General features: G+C 44.2%; 1 long non-coding RNA gene across 1 annotated transcript; it reads left to right on the forward strand.

Moving 5' to 3' along the window:
* Positions 1–285: 285 nt before the first annotated feature.
* Positions 286–13488, forward strand: LOC120885372 (uncharacterized). Its single transcript, XR_005727952.2, has 3 exons — positions 286–645; positions 1283–1396; positions 12356–13488. It is a non-coding gene; the product is annotated as an uncharacterized LOC120885372 (long non-coding RNA).
* The last annotated feature ends 667 nt before the right edge of the window (positions 13489–14155 follow it).

Consider the following 14155-nt stretch of genomic DNA (forward strand, 5'->3'; position numbering starts at 1 on the left):
GGGCTCCAGCTGCGCGCGGAGCGGTCCCCGGCTCGGCTCCAGCTCCTCAATGGCCCTACTCCCCCATTACCCTGATGTCGGCCCCTCTCCCCCTCGGCTTTATCGGCTCTCAGCCGGCTCCGCCGGGGTAATGAGGGCCCTCCTAATTACCATTGCAGAAACTCCACTTACATTAACAGCTCCATCCGAGGAGCGGCAACATCTGCTGTGCGCAGGCAGGCGCCCCTCCCCCGCCCCTCGCTCCCCGCCCCTCGCCGCTCCCCTCTTTCCCAACCCTCTCCCCCAACCTCCTTTCCACCCTTTCTGGATCCCCTCTGCAATCTTCCCCTTCTAATCTCTCGTCATGCCCTCCCACCACCCTACCAGCCAGGTCCTTTTCAACGACAGCAGCCAGGATAAGAGAGATCCGCACTGGGACAGGGCCCCAGAGATATGGAGAGATGGAGACACTCAAGAGGGCCCGGGCCAGAACTCCAAGAGGCCCATAAACTCAGGATCCCAGAAACATATTCAGGGAACCCGGGAACACACAGAAAATGAAAGCAGCAGAGCTTTCGAAAGAGTTGGAGTGTAGAAGGGGGCAAACTGCCTACATGCACATGGGGGCAGGAGGTGGGCAGCTCTGAGGTCCACCAGTGGGCAAAGGTATGTGAATGGTATGCATATACTGTGCATGCTCATGTATCATGTATTTTGCGTGCTCCTTTATTTAAGTATAGTGCATGAGTGTGTGCCTGTCTTTACTTTCATGTGTAAGTATCTGTGTTTTCATAGTACATCTATTATGCATTTGTATCATATGTACAATTACATTTGTCTATATGTATCTCTGGGCTTGCATTTTGTCTATCATGTTTATGCATATACTTGCTTATAGCATTTGTAATTTTGTGTGTGTATCATTCCAGTGTGATTTGTGCAAATGTGATACAGGTTTAAAGTCATGTGTGCGCATGTGTGAATGCAAAGTGCCTCTGGGAGTGTCTGGATCTCTGCGTGCATGCCTATGCATGTGTGTATCATCTGTGTAATTATTTGATGAGAGTGGGAGCATGTGTGTGTTCCTGCTCCATGGGGGATGACAGACAGTTGGGAAGACGCTGAGCCCATTTTATCTGAGGTTAACAGGGGTCAAGTTTCACTCCTGGAAGTCCCCCACCCTCCTCCCCACCCCATACAATTAAGCCTCAGTGTGGTGGAAAGACAGCCAGCAGACATTAAGAAAGGTCAACAATATTATCAGCTTCTAATCCAATTAGTTACTGTTTATTTGGGAATCCAGCTCCAGGTCAGCTTCTAGGGAGGAGGCCTGGGAGGAGGAAGACGTGTGATGAGCTGAAAGAAACTGGAAGGTGCCAGGGCTTGAGGGGAGAGACTGTCCCTAAAGCACCGTCAGGTAAGTTACCTCCCACTGATTACCTGGAGCTGGGAAGCTTTAGGGATGGATCTGTGCGTCATGTCACGGGGTGGGGGTGGGGGGCTGACATCATCTCCAGAGGTTGGGGTGTAAGAGAGAGCATCTCCTTCAACCAGAGAGACTTCCTACCTCTTTCCAGCCCTGGGATCCCTAAGAGGCAGACTGGGAGGTGAACAGGTTGCCTCGGGGCTCTGGCCAACTTCCCCTGGAACGGGAGAGTCAGAGGAGGAGATGTTGGTAAATGCACTATTAGTTTTTGAAGCCACTTCATTAATCCTGCCCTCTATTTTATTTCCCTTCTTCTCTTCCCACCTGCTATTCTAGACCAAAGCAGGATCTCTACTCCCTCCCACTCTGGGACACACAGGGACTCTAACTTAGAACCATGGAGTCCCTGATCCTCCCTACATAAGTATAAGAAAGACCAAGAATTTTGCCTCATGGCCTTGGCTGGGAGCAGCCCAGTGGGCCTGGGGGCCTGGGCAGAAGGGGAGTAGGTCTTTGCCCTGCTCTAACCCTCTCTGACCTTTCAGAAATGGATAGTAGCTTGGTGGGCCCAGGATATGGGAGGGGGCTAATAGGAAGAAAACTGGCTGGATCTCAGGCCATATTTTAAAGTGCTTCCCTCACCCCCAGCTCTCTGTCAGGGGCAGGTAGAACTGACCATCCCCCACGTGTAACTGTGGCCAAATCACGGTGACAGGGATAGCCATGCTCCTCAAGGAACCAAATATGAAGCCAACTTTTTTGTACCACAGATTGAACCCAGGGGTTCTTTACCATTGAGATATAACCCCTAGTCCTTTTCATTTTGAAAAAGGTTCCTTTTTTTTTTTTTTCCTTTTTATGGTGCTGGAGATTGAACCTGGAGCCTTATGCAGGCAAGGCAAGTATTCTCCCAGTTGAGCTATATCCCCAGCCCTTGAGAAAGGTTCTAAGTTGCAGAAAGCCTCACAAAGTTGCTGAGGCTGGCCTCAAATCTGGGATTCTCCTGCTTCAACCTCCCATGTTGCTGGGATTACAGGTGTGCACCACTGCACCCACACTTTTGTTTGTTCTTGAGATGAAGTGCATAAACCCAAACCCCATGGATCAGACTTCTTGTTCTTCCTGGCCCCTCCTCTTCATACAGAAACATTTGCTTTCATTTCCCTGCCTTTTCCAAGCATATATTCATGCCCCCCCACAACCTGCCCCTGAGACTCCAGGCCTGAGGTGGGCAGGGTGTGACATCAGTGGTGGGCCTTCCTTATTTAAAAACCTACAGTGGATCCAAATTCTTTACAGAAGACTTCCCCTAAGATGGAGTGTGGTGGTGCATGCCTGTAATCCCAGCAGCTCTGTAGGCTGAGGCAGAAGGTTGTAAGTTCAAAGCCAGCCTCAGTATCTTTATATATATATTGTAAAGGCTGGGGTTATGTGGCTCAGTGGTTAAGCACCTCTGAGTTCAATCCTGGGTACCAAAAAAATTAATTAAAAGACTTCCCTGAAAGGTGTTTCCCTGTCTCCACACTCAGAAAGATGAACCAGGAAAAGTATTTCCCTGGTCCCACCCCAAATATTCTCACCCTTAACTGAGATTGATGTAAATCAAAAAGATCTATATGCTCAGGGCCCACCCCAAATCAAGCCAACCTGGATCTCCAAGATTGGCCTCCTGGAATCCATAAAATTTATAAACTTCCACAGGTAAGAGCTGATTAGAAAAGTCTGTCAATTTAAAAATTATTATTTGCAAATGACAAAGCACTGCTTCTCATTCTTTCATTTAGGACAGTATTATTATCTCCATTTTACAGATGAGGAAATGAGGCCTATGTTGACTAAGGACAGGGGTCTTGTTTCCTTCCTTCCTTTTTTTTTTTCTTTTTGGTACCGGGAATTGAACCCAGTGGTCTTCAACCACTGAGCCACATCCTCAGCCCTTTTAATTTTTTATTATATTGAGACAGGGTCTTGCTAAGTTCCTTAGGTCCTTGCTGAATTATTGAGGTTATCCTTGAATCTGAGATTCTCCTGCCTCCCAAAAGTGAGAACTGACCATCTCCCACATGTAATTATAGCCAAATCAGGGTGACTGGGATAGCCATGCTCCTGTCAAGTTATTGGGATTACAGGAGTGCACCACCACGCATGGTCTCCCATCCTTCTTTCCTTCTCAAACAACAGGTCTCCTGATTTCAGCTGCAGCTAGTCAGTGACAGGGGTTTAGAATACCCACATGGGCCTGTGCTGCTGCAAGAGCTCTCTTCTTTGCCTTGCCTGCTGCCAAGCACAGCCTCTTCATGGACAGTTCATTTATTTTAACAATCCTTTATGAGGATCTTACTTAGGCACTACAGAGTGTTTTGAGGGGGATAAATAAGGCACTTGCTCCCTACTATGTGGCAGGAGAGAGGTAGGATGACATATTTGGACAAATAGGTCCTTTGGTGTCAGACAGTTCTGTATTTGTATTCTGGTTCTACTTACCATTCCACACCATTTTGTTCAACTTATTAGTTGCCCAGACCCCCTCTTGTAAAGCAGAAATAATAATACCTATTTTCAAGGGCTGGGTTGGGGGATTTCAGTTGTAGAGCATATGCAAGGCCCTGGGTTTGATCCTCAGAACCAAAAGAAATTTTCAAAAAATTCAATAATGCCTACTTTTGGAGGGAAGAGAAAAGAGAGGAGGATACCTACTTTCCAGAATTGTTGGGATTAGAGGCAATCAATAGAGACTAAGTAGTTGATTGACAGGTGGAAAAGATCATTATTTATTTTTATAAAATAGAAAGAAATAACCATCACACCTGCTAGAGTGGCTAAAATGAAAAAGACTGACAATGCTAGAGCAACCAGAACTCACAGACGATGCTAGAAGTGTAAGTTGTCCAAAGAATCACTTGGGACAAATGTTTGGCAGTGCTACTCAAGGTAAACATATGTATATCCTACACCTCAGCAGTTCTGCTCCTGGGTATATGCTCTTGAGAAATGAATGCTATATTCAGCAAAAGTCATGTACAAGAATGTTCACAGAAGCTGATTTTGTAATTACCCCAAACTGACAACCCAGTTTGCCCATCAACAATAGAATGGGCAAATACATTTTGGTATATTCTCAACCATAGTTTTGAGCAGGACAGGGACATAATGGAATACTACAAAGCAAGGAAAAAAGAATAAACAACTAAAGAATGCAAGATAATAGGTAAATCTCACAGATGTAATGTTGCATGTCTTTGGACACCAAAGAGTATATATTGTATCATGCATTTATACAAGGCTCAATTAATCCATGTTGTATAAGGCAAAATTAACCCACGATGATAGAAGATAAAATAGGAGATACTAAGGGAAAAGGCAAGAAATGCTAGGATACTAGATATATGTATGTTTTCATGTGGTTATAGGTGACTGTGTATGTGTGTGTATGTGTGTGTGTGTGTGTGTGTGTGTGTGCATATGTGCATGTAAAAATCCATTTAACTTCATGTAAGCCAGGCACAGTGGCACACTCTATAATCCCAGCAACTTGGGTGGCCGAGGCAGGAGGATCACAAGTTCAAGATGATCTTGTCTCAAAATAAAAATTAAAAAGGGCTGGGGATGTGGCTGGGTGGCAGGTCTCCCCTGGATTTAATCCCCAGTACTGAAAAAATTTGACTTAAAATGATTGCACTTGACTGTACATAAGTTAATGCTTCAATTGACAAAAATCATTATGCTCTCAGGCAGCCTAAGATTGATGCCCTGAGGGGAGTAAGAAGTCCCATAGAACTCAAAGGAAGGGGTATACCTGTGCTAGGAGGGGTGATCAGGAAAGGTTTGGCCAGAGGAGGCCTTAACTACAGGATAGGAGGGAAGGTAGGTAGCACTGATAGGCAGAAGAGGGAAGAACTATGGATTCTTCACGGGGGTGACATTGTGTGAAGGTGGACAAAAATCATTTCAGGAGTCTGCAAATGTAGGTTTGAGGTTAGCTTAGCAAGACCCTGCCTGAGTGCCAGAGAAGTTTGTATTTAATTGGCCACCATAGTTTTGAGCAGGACAGGGACATAATGGAGTTCGTTTGGGTGATTTCCATGGCAACTGATGATTGGCATTTAGGCTGTAGCAACAATCCAGCAAGAGAAACTATGAGCCTGCTGCAGCCTCCAGGGCTCTGGGATCCTTAGTCTCAGACCTTTTGGGTGACAGGGCCATGCTTCAGGAAAAGCCAGATTGCAGTGATGGCAGAGAGCAGAAAAAGTAGGAATGAAGAGAGGTCTCAGCTGAGGATACAGCTGAGGGTACAACCTCAGCCCCTCTTTTTCCTGCTTTTTTATACTTTCCTACAATGAATGCAAGTTACTCGGCTAAACAGAAAAAAATAAAGTGGAAGAGGGAAGAAAAAAGAAACCGGAGAAAGAAATGTGCTTGGATGGTCATGCAGAGAAATGAACACTGCTATTTAGAAACAGTTCTCTAGCTCCAGAGCACGCAGAAGGGGCAGTCTCCACAGGCCCAGGTAGGGAACAGGGTTGGGTTTGAATCTTAAAGGGTTGGGAGGTGGAGATCAATTGGCAGGTAGATGGTGTCCGACACCTTTAATAAAAAGTCATCATTCTAGAATAGAAGATAGTGCATGGGAGATTGATTTTGTGTCATCTCATAGATTTCTTGAATTATTCGTATTAGATACAATTAAGGCACAAAGTTGCAAAACTTATCTATCATGGAAATAGTTAGCTTGCATCCAATTCCAGGGTAGTAGAAGGAATCCTTCTCTGATTCCACATTCTGTTTGGAACATTGGATGCCTAATGTTAAGTTGTTGCCCAAGTTGTCTGTCTCCACCACATCCGTAGTTCCAACTTATCACCATTATTCTCTATAATTTTGGGAATGCAGAGTTGAAGTGAAGCGGAAAGGGAGTGGTATCTTTTTCAAGGAATCTTTCAATAAACCTAATTTTTTTTAAAATGCCAGCATTCAGAGTGCTTACTAGGTGACAGTTTTTGTTATCACTGATCATCAGTCCAATCCTACATGCATGCAGCACAAATGTATTCTCCCAATGATGACACTACTCTGAGAAGTAACTTGCCCAAGGTCCTTCTGCAAAGGTGAGCTTTGAATCCCATGTTGAGATGAGATGATTTCTTTCCACTAAACTCCCAGATTATTTTCCACATGTGAGATATAAGAAATAGTCCTGAAAGAGAGGAGGCTGTGCAGCCAGGTGCTCAGGCCGGAACCTCCTACCCCAGGCAGGACTGGGCTGCGCTTGGCTGAGTCCTCCCTCTCCCAAGTTTACTTCCCACCTCCAGGTTATTGCAGGGAACTATCAGTTCCTGGAGTTATCTCCAGACCACCTGAAGTGGGTACCAGGCATTGGTACCTGCTATCAGCCCAAACAACATCCTCTTCTCCTCTCTCCTTATTGCCATTACTGCTGACGCCCCCTTCCCTTCCTGCCTGCCACCGCCATCCATCAGCAGCACTTTAAGCTCTGCCGCAGCCCCTTCAAGTTGCTAAATCTCCTATTTGGTTTAGTTCCACTCCAGCTCCCTCTGCACGGAAGGACCCAATGGGACACAGGGAAATTATACACGTAATAAGGAGCCGGTTTGCTCTGATAATTCTGATAATGATACACACCTCATCCCTTCCCATACACACTCAAGGCCATACATGCAAGCACTTCACACCTCCCAGTCCACACATTCATCCAAAAATGTTCCTGCCTGCTGCCCTGCAGCTCGCATCCTGAGGATGCTCCCCAGACCAATGTCCTTACTTGCCCCCCTAAGGTACACACCACATTCTGTGTACATTTGCTGGTCACTTGTTTTGCTCTCAGCTCCCGTAGCACACAGGGCACTCCCCCATTGTAGCATTTACCAGCTGTGTCCTAAGGGCTTGTCTTTTCTGGAGCCCATTAGATCATGAGCAGGAGCAGTGCCTGGGTGGTTCACTGTTTAACCAAGGACTTGGAACGTGGTGGCTCCTCCATAACCTCGTTGAGCAAATGATTGAATAAATGAATGCACACATCACTACATTTAACCCCTGAGAGACACATATCACATCTTGAGATAACTCCTATCCCTATCCCTACCACATCATCTCTCTGAGCTATGTCTTTTACTTAAAAACACACACAGCACACTATGAAGCTACTCACCTCTGCTAGTGGCTACTCATGAGATATGAATAGAGATCCAAGATCATTTTGAATAGCTGCCTGGGACTCTCCTGGGCTGGATATAGAGGAAGGAGAGGATTAGGAGGGAACATGTATTGAGCATGGGTGTGTGTGGATGAGAGTGTATGAGCAAGTGTACGGATGCATTTGCTATATAATGAGATATAATGTGAATAAGTGCTATGTATGTGTGTATGGTGAATATGGATGGAAGTGTGCATGAGTTGTGTTGGTGTCTGAGTGCATATACCTATATTTGCCCACATAGATGTGAACATGTGCACACAAGCCTTGGGTTCCCCAAACTCAGCTTATTCCCCACACTTAAAATTATTGAAAAACTAGTGTGATGATACATACCTGTAATCCCAGCTACTTGGAAGTCTGAGGTAGAAGGATAGCAAATTCCAGGCCACTCCTGACAATTTAGCAAGATCCTGTCTCAAAATTTAAAAACAAAAAAGGGCTGGGAACTTGTTCAGTGCTAAAGCACACCTGGCTTCAATCCCTAGTACTGCAAGGGGGGAAAAAAAGATATTGAAAAGTTTCAGGTGCACTACGCTCACCTATAATCCCAACTACTTGGGGCTGGGGATGCGGCTCAAGCGGTGGCGCGCTCGCCTGGCATGCGTGCGGCCCGGGTTCGATCCTCAGCAGCACCACATACCAACAAAGATGTTGTGTCCGCCGAGAACTAAGAAAGAATAAATAAATGTTAGGAAGGAAAATTCTCTCTCTCTCTCTGTCCCCCTCTCTCTCACTCTCTCTAAAAAAAAAAAAAAAAAAAAAAAATAATCCCAACTACTTGAAAGGCTCAAGTAGAATGTTTGCCAACCTGGGCAATTTAGTGAGACCGTGTCTCAAAATAAAAAGTAAAAAGGGCTGGGGATGTAGCTCAGTGCAGAGTGTCCTTGAGTTCAATCCCCAGTACTGAGAAAAAAAAAATTTTTTTTTGAAAAGCATCATGGACTTCTGTTCAGGTTTCGTCTCCTCCCCGCTTCCCTACAGCCTGGCTTCTTTTAGAGAGAAGTTTTCTTCCCAGTCTCCCAGTTTTTCCACACCCCAGGGAGGTTAAGAAGAAAAGGGAGAAGAGCTCTAGCTTCCAGGTCAGCTCTATTCCCATTGTCCTGGTCAAGGTCCCACCTGCTTTCTCTTTCCATCCTCAAGTCACACCAGGAGAATTACACATGGTAGTGTCACCTGAGGACTGGTGAGCTGGGATCTCCGGCACCTCCCAGGCAGGCACCTCTGTCTTTGATCATAAACCCTGCAGCTCTTTGCTCTCCCTGGCCCCCTGGGTCTGCTCAAATATCACCATTCAGCCTGCCTTCAGGCTCCCTTCCCCCCCCCCCCCCTTCGCCATGGCAGTGTTTCTCCCAAGGCCCTGTCTTGGTAATTTTTTCTCCCGGGAACCTCAGAGATCATGTGAGTAATTGTGATTCAGCCATTTTCCCAAGGTGGAGCCCTCTCCTGGGCAAACTCTGTCACTGCTATAGTTTTTTTGCCTGTGCTAGTGATTTTAGTTGGCCTTCTCCAACCCCCCCACCCCGCCTTTCTCCAGGCTGCCAGCAGCATCCTTCTCCTGGGTCCACTCCACGTGCCCCCCCTGTCATGCAAATTCCCTTTGGCCCACCTCCTCAACTTACCCGATCCTAACGACCAGTCCCTCCCCGTTTGCCATTTCTCCACCACCTCTCCAGTCCCCCCAGGGCTTCTGCACTCTCATTTTAGGCTTCTAATAAGGGGGGGGGGAATGGAAAGTTCCAGGGCTGGCCTCTAAGAAAATCACTCACAATCAGCTTGCCCTCCAGAACATTTGTTTTCAGAACACTGTTCCGCTCACATCCCAGATCCACAGATCCATGATACAATTCTCTTTTAGGATAAAGGACAAAATCATCTAAAACCTGCTGGGCTCCATTGTGCTGTGGCCTCTGCAGACCTCCTAGCCTCTCCTTGCTTGCCACATTTTTCTGCACTCCCTGAGACCCACTCCTAAGTACCTTCTTCATGGACTTTCCACTCCTGGGGCTCTCCAGGCCTCCTCTGCAGGCCACAAGGCTTTGGGTCCTGCTTTGCTGGTTCTGAAATGTTTTTCTCTTCTCCCCATACATCTAACTCTTTCTTATCCTTCCAATATCAGTTCAGATGTCACCTCAGAACAGCCTTGCCTCCACTCCTAAGCCAGGTAACCTCCCCCTGCTGTATGAACCAGGAACACCTTCTTACATGGTGATGTGATTAGTTCATTTAAGGTCTGGCTTGCCCACTAAAGGACTGTAGAATGTGGGGTATGTTTTTGTATATTGCTGAATCTATAGGCAGTGTCTTTGACAAATATTTGAGAGAAGAATGAACTAATCAGCAGCCTCAGTCCAGAGAAGGAGAGAATTATCCTCAAAAAACAGGTTCTATCTATTTAATCTGAGTCCTTTCAGAATGTCACTTATCTGCTCGAGAACTTTCTGTGGCTCCCTATGACCTCACAAACTAAATTCCTCTCCTTGGATTTCTCAGACTTTCCAAATTCATTTTCTTTACTTTCTATCGCTATCCTTTGTTTTCATCAAGCAGGCTCAGCAGCCCATAAACATACCTTGATGAGCTTCACCTTCATGCCATTCTCTCTATGTGGAAGAACTCACTCTCATTTTCTTTATCTTCTCTTAAGTTCTACTTGTCCTATAGAACCAAGATCATGTCCCAGTTCTTACACAAAGCCTGTCCTGATGATTCAACCCTTCCTGAGCTCCTGTGACTTGCACTCTTGGTATATCCAAAATATCAGAAACTGTTAACCTTATTTGTTTGTTTTTGCAGTGCTGGGGATCAAACCCAGGCCTCGTGCAGGCTAGGAAAGTCCCCAGTCCTGTGACAGTTAACCTTGAAAGGACCACAGAGATCACTGATTCAAGTCTGAGTCTGAGCAACCTCTATTATGTTTACCAAACTCTAGCATCAAGTAGCCGCTTCATGGCTCATACCTCATCCATATTCCTTCTATCATGTTTTTGACTCAATATTTTTCTTTAAATCAAAGTACTATTTTTGCTCAAGTATGTTTATTTTAAAAATACTTTGTAGCACTATAGTAATAGAAAAATCAACTTTCATTTACCAAAAAAGAGAAAGTAATTATAAAAAGAAATAAAATAAAAACAATGTTTTTTGATTCTAGTCTGCTGAGAACTCTTGAGGTTAAGACCTTCTCTTTCTTTGTTAAAAATGGAAAGAGAAACAAGTTAGAAAGGTTTTAAAGATACAGTAGCACCAAACTGAGGCATTCTCTTTGAAAAACACCTAGAAGAATCAGACAACCCAAATGCCAATTAGTGGGAAAGTAATATCTTTTTTATTGTGATAAAATACATATACTGTAGGGCTGAGGATGTAGCTCAGTAGGTAGAGCACTTGCCTAACATGTGCCAGGGCCTGGGTTCAATCTCCAGAACAACAACAACAACAACAACAACAACAACAACATATATATATATATACACACACACACACACACACACACCATAAAATTTTATCATGTTAACAAAAAGATTCTTTCCCCCCTGAGATAGAGATCTCGCTATGTTGCCCAAGCTGACCTCAAACTTGTGATCATCCTACCTCAGTCTCTGGAATAGCTGAGATTACAGGTGTGTCCAGCTCCATGTTAACAATTTTTAAGTGTACAATTCTTGGCATTAATCACATTCACGCTGTCATGCAGCCATCACACCTTCTGTCTCCAGAACACTTTTTGTCTCCCCAAACCAAAGTTCTGTACCCATGAAATGATAATCCCATTCTGCTCCCACGTCAGCCCCTGGCTACCACCATTCTACTTTGGTCTGTGAATTTGATTATTCTAGGAACCTGGTATAAATAGACTCATATAGTATTTGCCCTTTGACAAATCCTATATGTGACAGGCTTATTTTACTTTACATAATGTTCCCAAGAGTTATTCATGTTGTAGCATGTGCCAGAATTTCCTTTCTTTTTAAGGCTAAATAACCTTCCATTGTATGTATTCACCACATTTGGTTCATCTACTAATCTCCTGCTGCGTGCTTGGGTTGCTTCTACCTTTTGGATACTACAAATAATGCTACAATGATTTGGGCATATGCAAAGTATTATTTTTTACAATAGCCTGGACCTCAGAATATTATACTGTAGTCAAAACAAAAGAACTTATGTGACATGCAACAATATGAATGACTCTTAGTAATATAATATATTATGTGAAACAGCAAGTCAAAAAAGTTACATGCAACCTGATACTTTTTCCACACCAGTACTAGGGATTGAACCAGGGTGCTTTACCACTGAGCTACATTCCCCATCCTTTTTATTTTTTGAGACAGAGTCTTGCTAAATTGCCCAGGCTGCTCTTAAACTTGTGATCTTCCTCCTCAACCTCTTGGGTAGCTGGAATTATAGTTGATACCATTTAAAAAAGAATAAAAGTTAAAATTTAGAATATAATTTAAAAATAAGTACAAAAATTATTAAAATGAAATCAAAGGTATGATTAACATTGGATTCAGGATGCCAGTTGCCTCTGGTTAGAGGTAGGGAATACTTTGGGGGACCACTTGTTCAGTTGTCAGTTATTGTCAAGACTCAAGATATCATTTTGGGTGATAAAATCGTGGCATGCTTATAATATTATTTTTAAACAAATAATAAAGAAGACTCACTAAATCTATAATAATAAAGTGTCCCATGAATTGAAGAATTTGATTAATCCTGTTCTGTGAACCCAGGTTCCGATGGAAGAAAAAAAAGGGATAGAGAATTGACAGGGAAAAAACTTTCTCACTGTGAGATTCAGTGTGATTTAACATCTTGTCAAGCACCATCGAAAATCATCTGGAATCCTGCCAGAGGTCCAGGTGCCACTCTTGGATAAACAGCTCTGAAATAGAAGCTGCCTATCTCCTCTGAGGTCTTGCTTACCTCCAACACAAGGGGACTAGAAACTTCTGGAGACACTGGCGTGGACAGATTCTTGTATCAAGAACCCTTTGTCTGGAGACAATTCAGCTTCCTGCACCTTCTGCCCACTGTCCTGCTGTCCTCTTGGTGTCTGACACAGGCTTGGGCACACATGAACCTAAAATTTGCATATTAATTGCTTTGTGCTTGAGCCTCTTCCCTGGATCAGAAGCTGAGGCAGAATTGTCTTTTTTTTTTAATATTTATTTTTTAGGTGTAGTTAGATAAAATACCTTTATTTATTTATTTATATTTTTTAAATGTGGTGCTGAAGATTGAACCTAGGGCCTCACACATGTTAGGTGAGCACTCTACCACTGAGTCACAACCCCAGCCCTGAGGCAGAATTTTCTACTGAAGACAAAAGAATCCCAAATTTGTCTGGGACAGGGCCTTGGTACCAAGTAAAATCCATTATTTCCTCTGGGAGGAAATTAGCATTTTTTTAATATTTGGGTTTTTTTTTCAGTTGTAGGTGGACACAATAACCTTTATTTTATTTTTATGTGGTGCCAAGAATTGAACCTAGTGCCTCACGCATGGTAAGCAAGCACTCTACTGCTGAGCCATGGTCACAGCCCAGAAATTAGCATTTTTGGTAAAAATGCTAAAGTAATTTTTCTGATAAACTTTTAATGAAATTCAAATTTTTTTCTTAGAAACGAGTTTCCCACTACCTTTCTGATTATAAGAGTTTGATGAATTTTATCCAGACATTTGTTTTATATGTCCACTTTAACGAGTCTAATTCCTTTTCTTTCCTCTAAGTGTGTCTCCCAAGAGGTAATCTTAAATTGGCCTCTTATAGGTCTCTGTACTTGCAGCAAGACTGAAATAAAACTTTGACACATACTCATAAATAAATAGTCTAAAAACCCCTTTATATGTGTAGTTTTTTTCTTTAACATGGCTGAATAGTTGAAGGTGGGCTAGAATTTCTTAGCCATATTTTAACTACCCCCCCAGCTGGCATTAACAGAGGTTGCTTGGTGTGAAATCTTTGACCTGATCCTGTGGGTTCCCCTTTCAGCTCTGTCAGCTACCTTCTTCCCCCCCAAGAGAGTCCCTGGCTGGGAGCCTTGGGCAGGAGGGGGAAGGGGAACACATAGGCTTGAATATATCTCCACAAAACCTCACTGAACCTCAGAACTAGGTTGGAGGAGTCTCACCCACTCTCCTATATCTGCTGGTCAGAACCAGTTGCTGGGGTAGGGAGTAGACATTCTTTGGGTAGAAGCTGACTCTGGGCTTTCTACCTTCCTTTCAGGAGCAGAGATTGGGGAGGAGCTGGGAACACCGGACTCCAGGTTATAGCTTGGCAGTCAGTCCCTCAGTTTGGCCCTCATCCAGATCAGAAAGGAGCCCCCATCTCTCATTGGACACGGATTGTCTCCAGGCACAGCTGAATTCCAGCTGCTGGCCTCCCTCCTCCTCTCGTGGTCTGCCACCAAGGGGCCAGCCAGGGATCACCAAAGTGAACTGGGGAGTAGGCTGCAGGCCTGGGGTCTGCAAAAGCTCTGGGTCTACATATTGGGTATCAGCTCAATCCCAGAGTCATCCTCTTAATT

This window comes from Ictidomys tridecemlineatus, chromosome 1, assembly GCF_052094955.1.
Source record: "Ictidomys tridecemlineatus isolate mIctTri1 chromosome 1, mIctTri1.hap1, whole genome shotgun sequence".
NCBI classification, from domain to species: Eukaryota; Metazoa; Chordata; class Mammalia; order Rodentia; family Sciuridae; genus Ictidomys; species Ictidomys tridecemlineatus.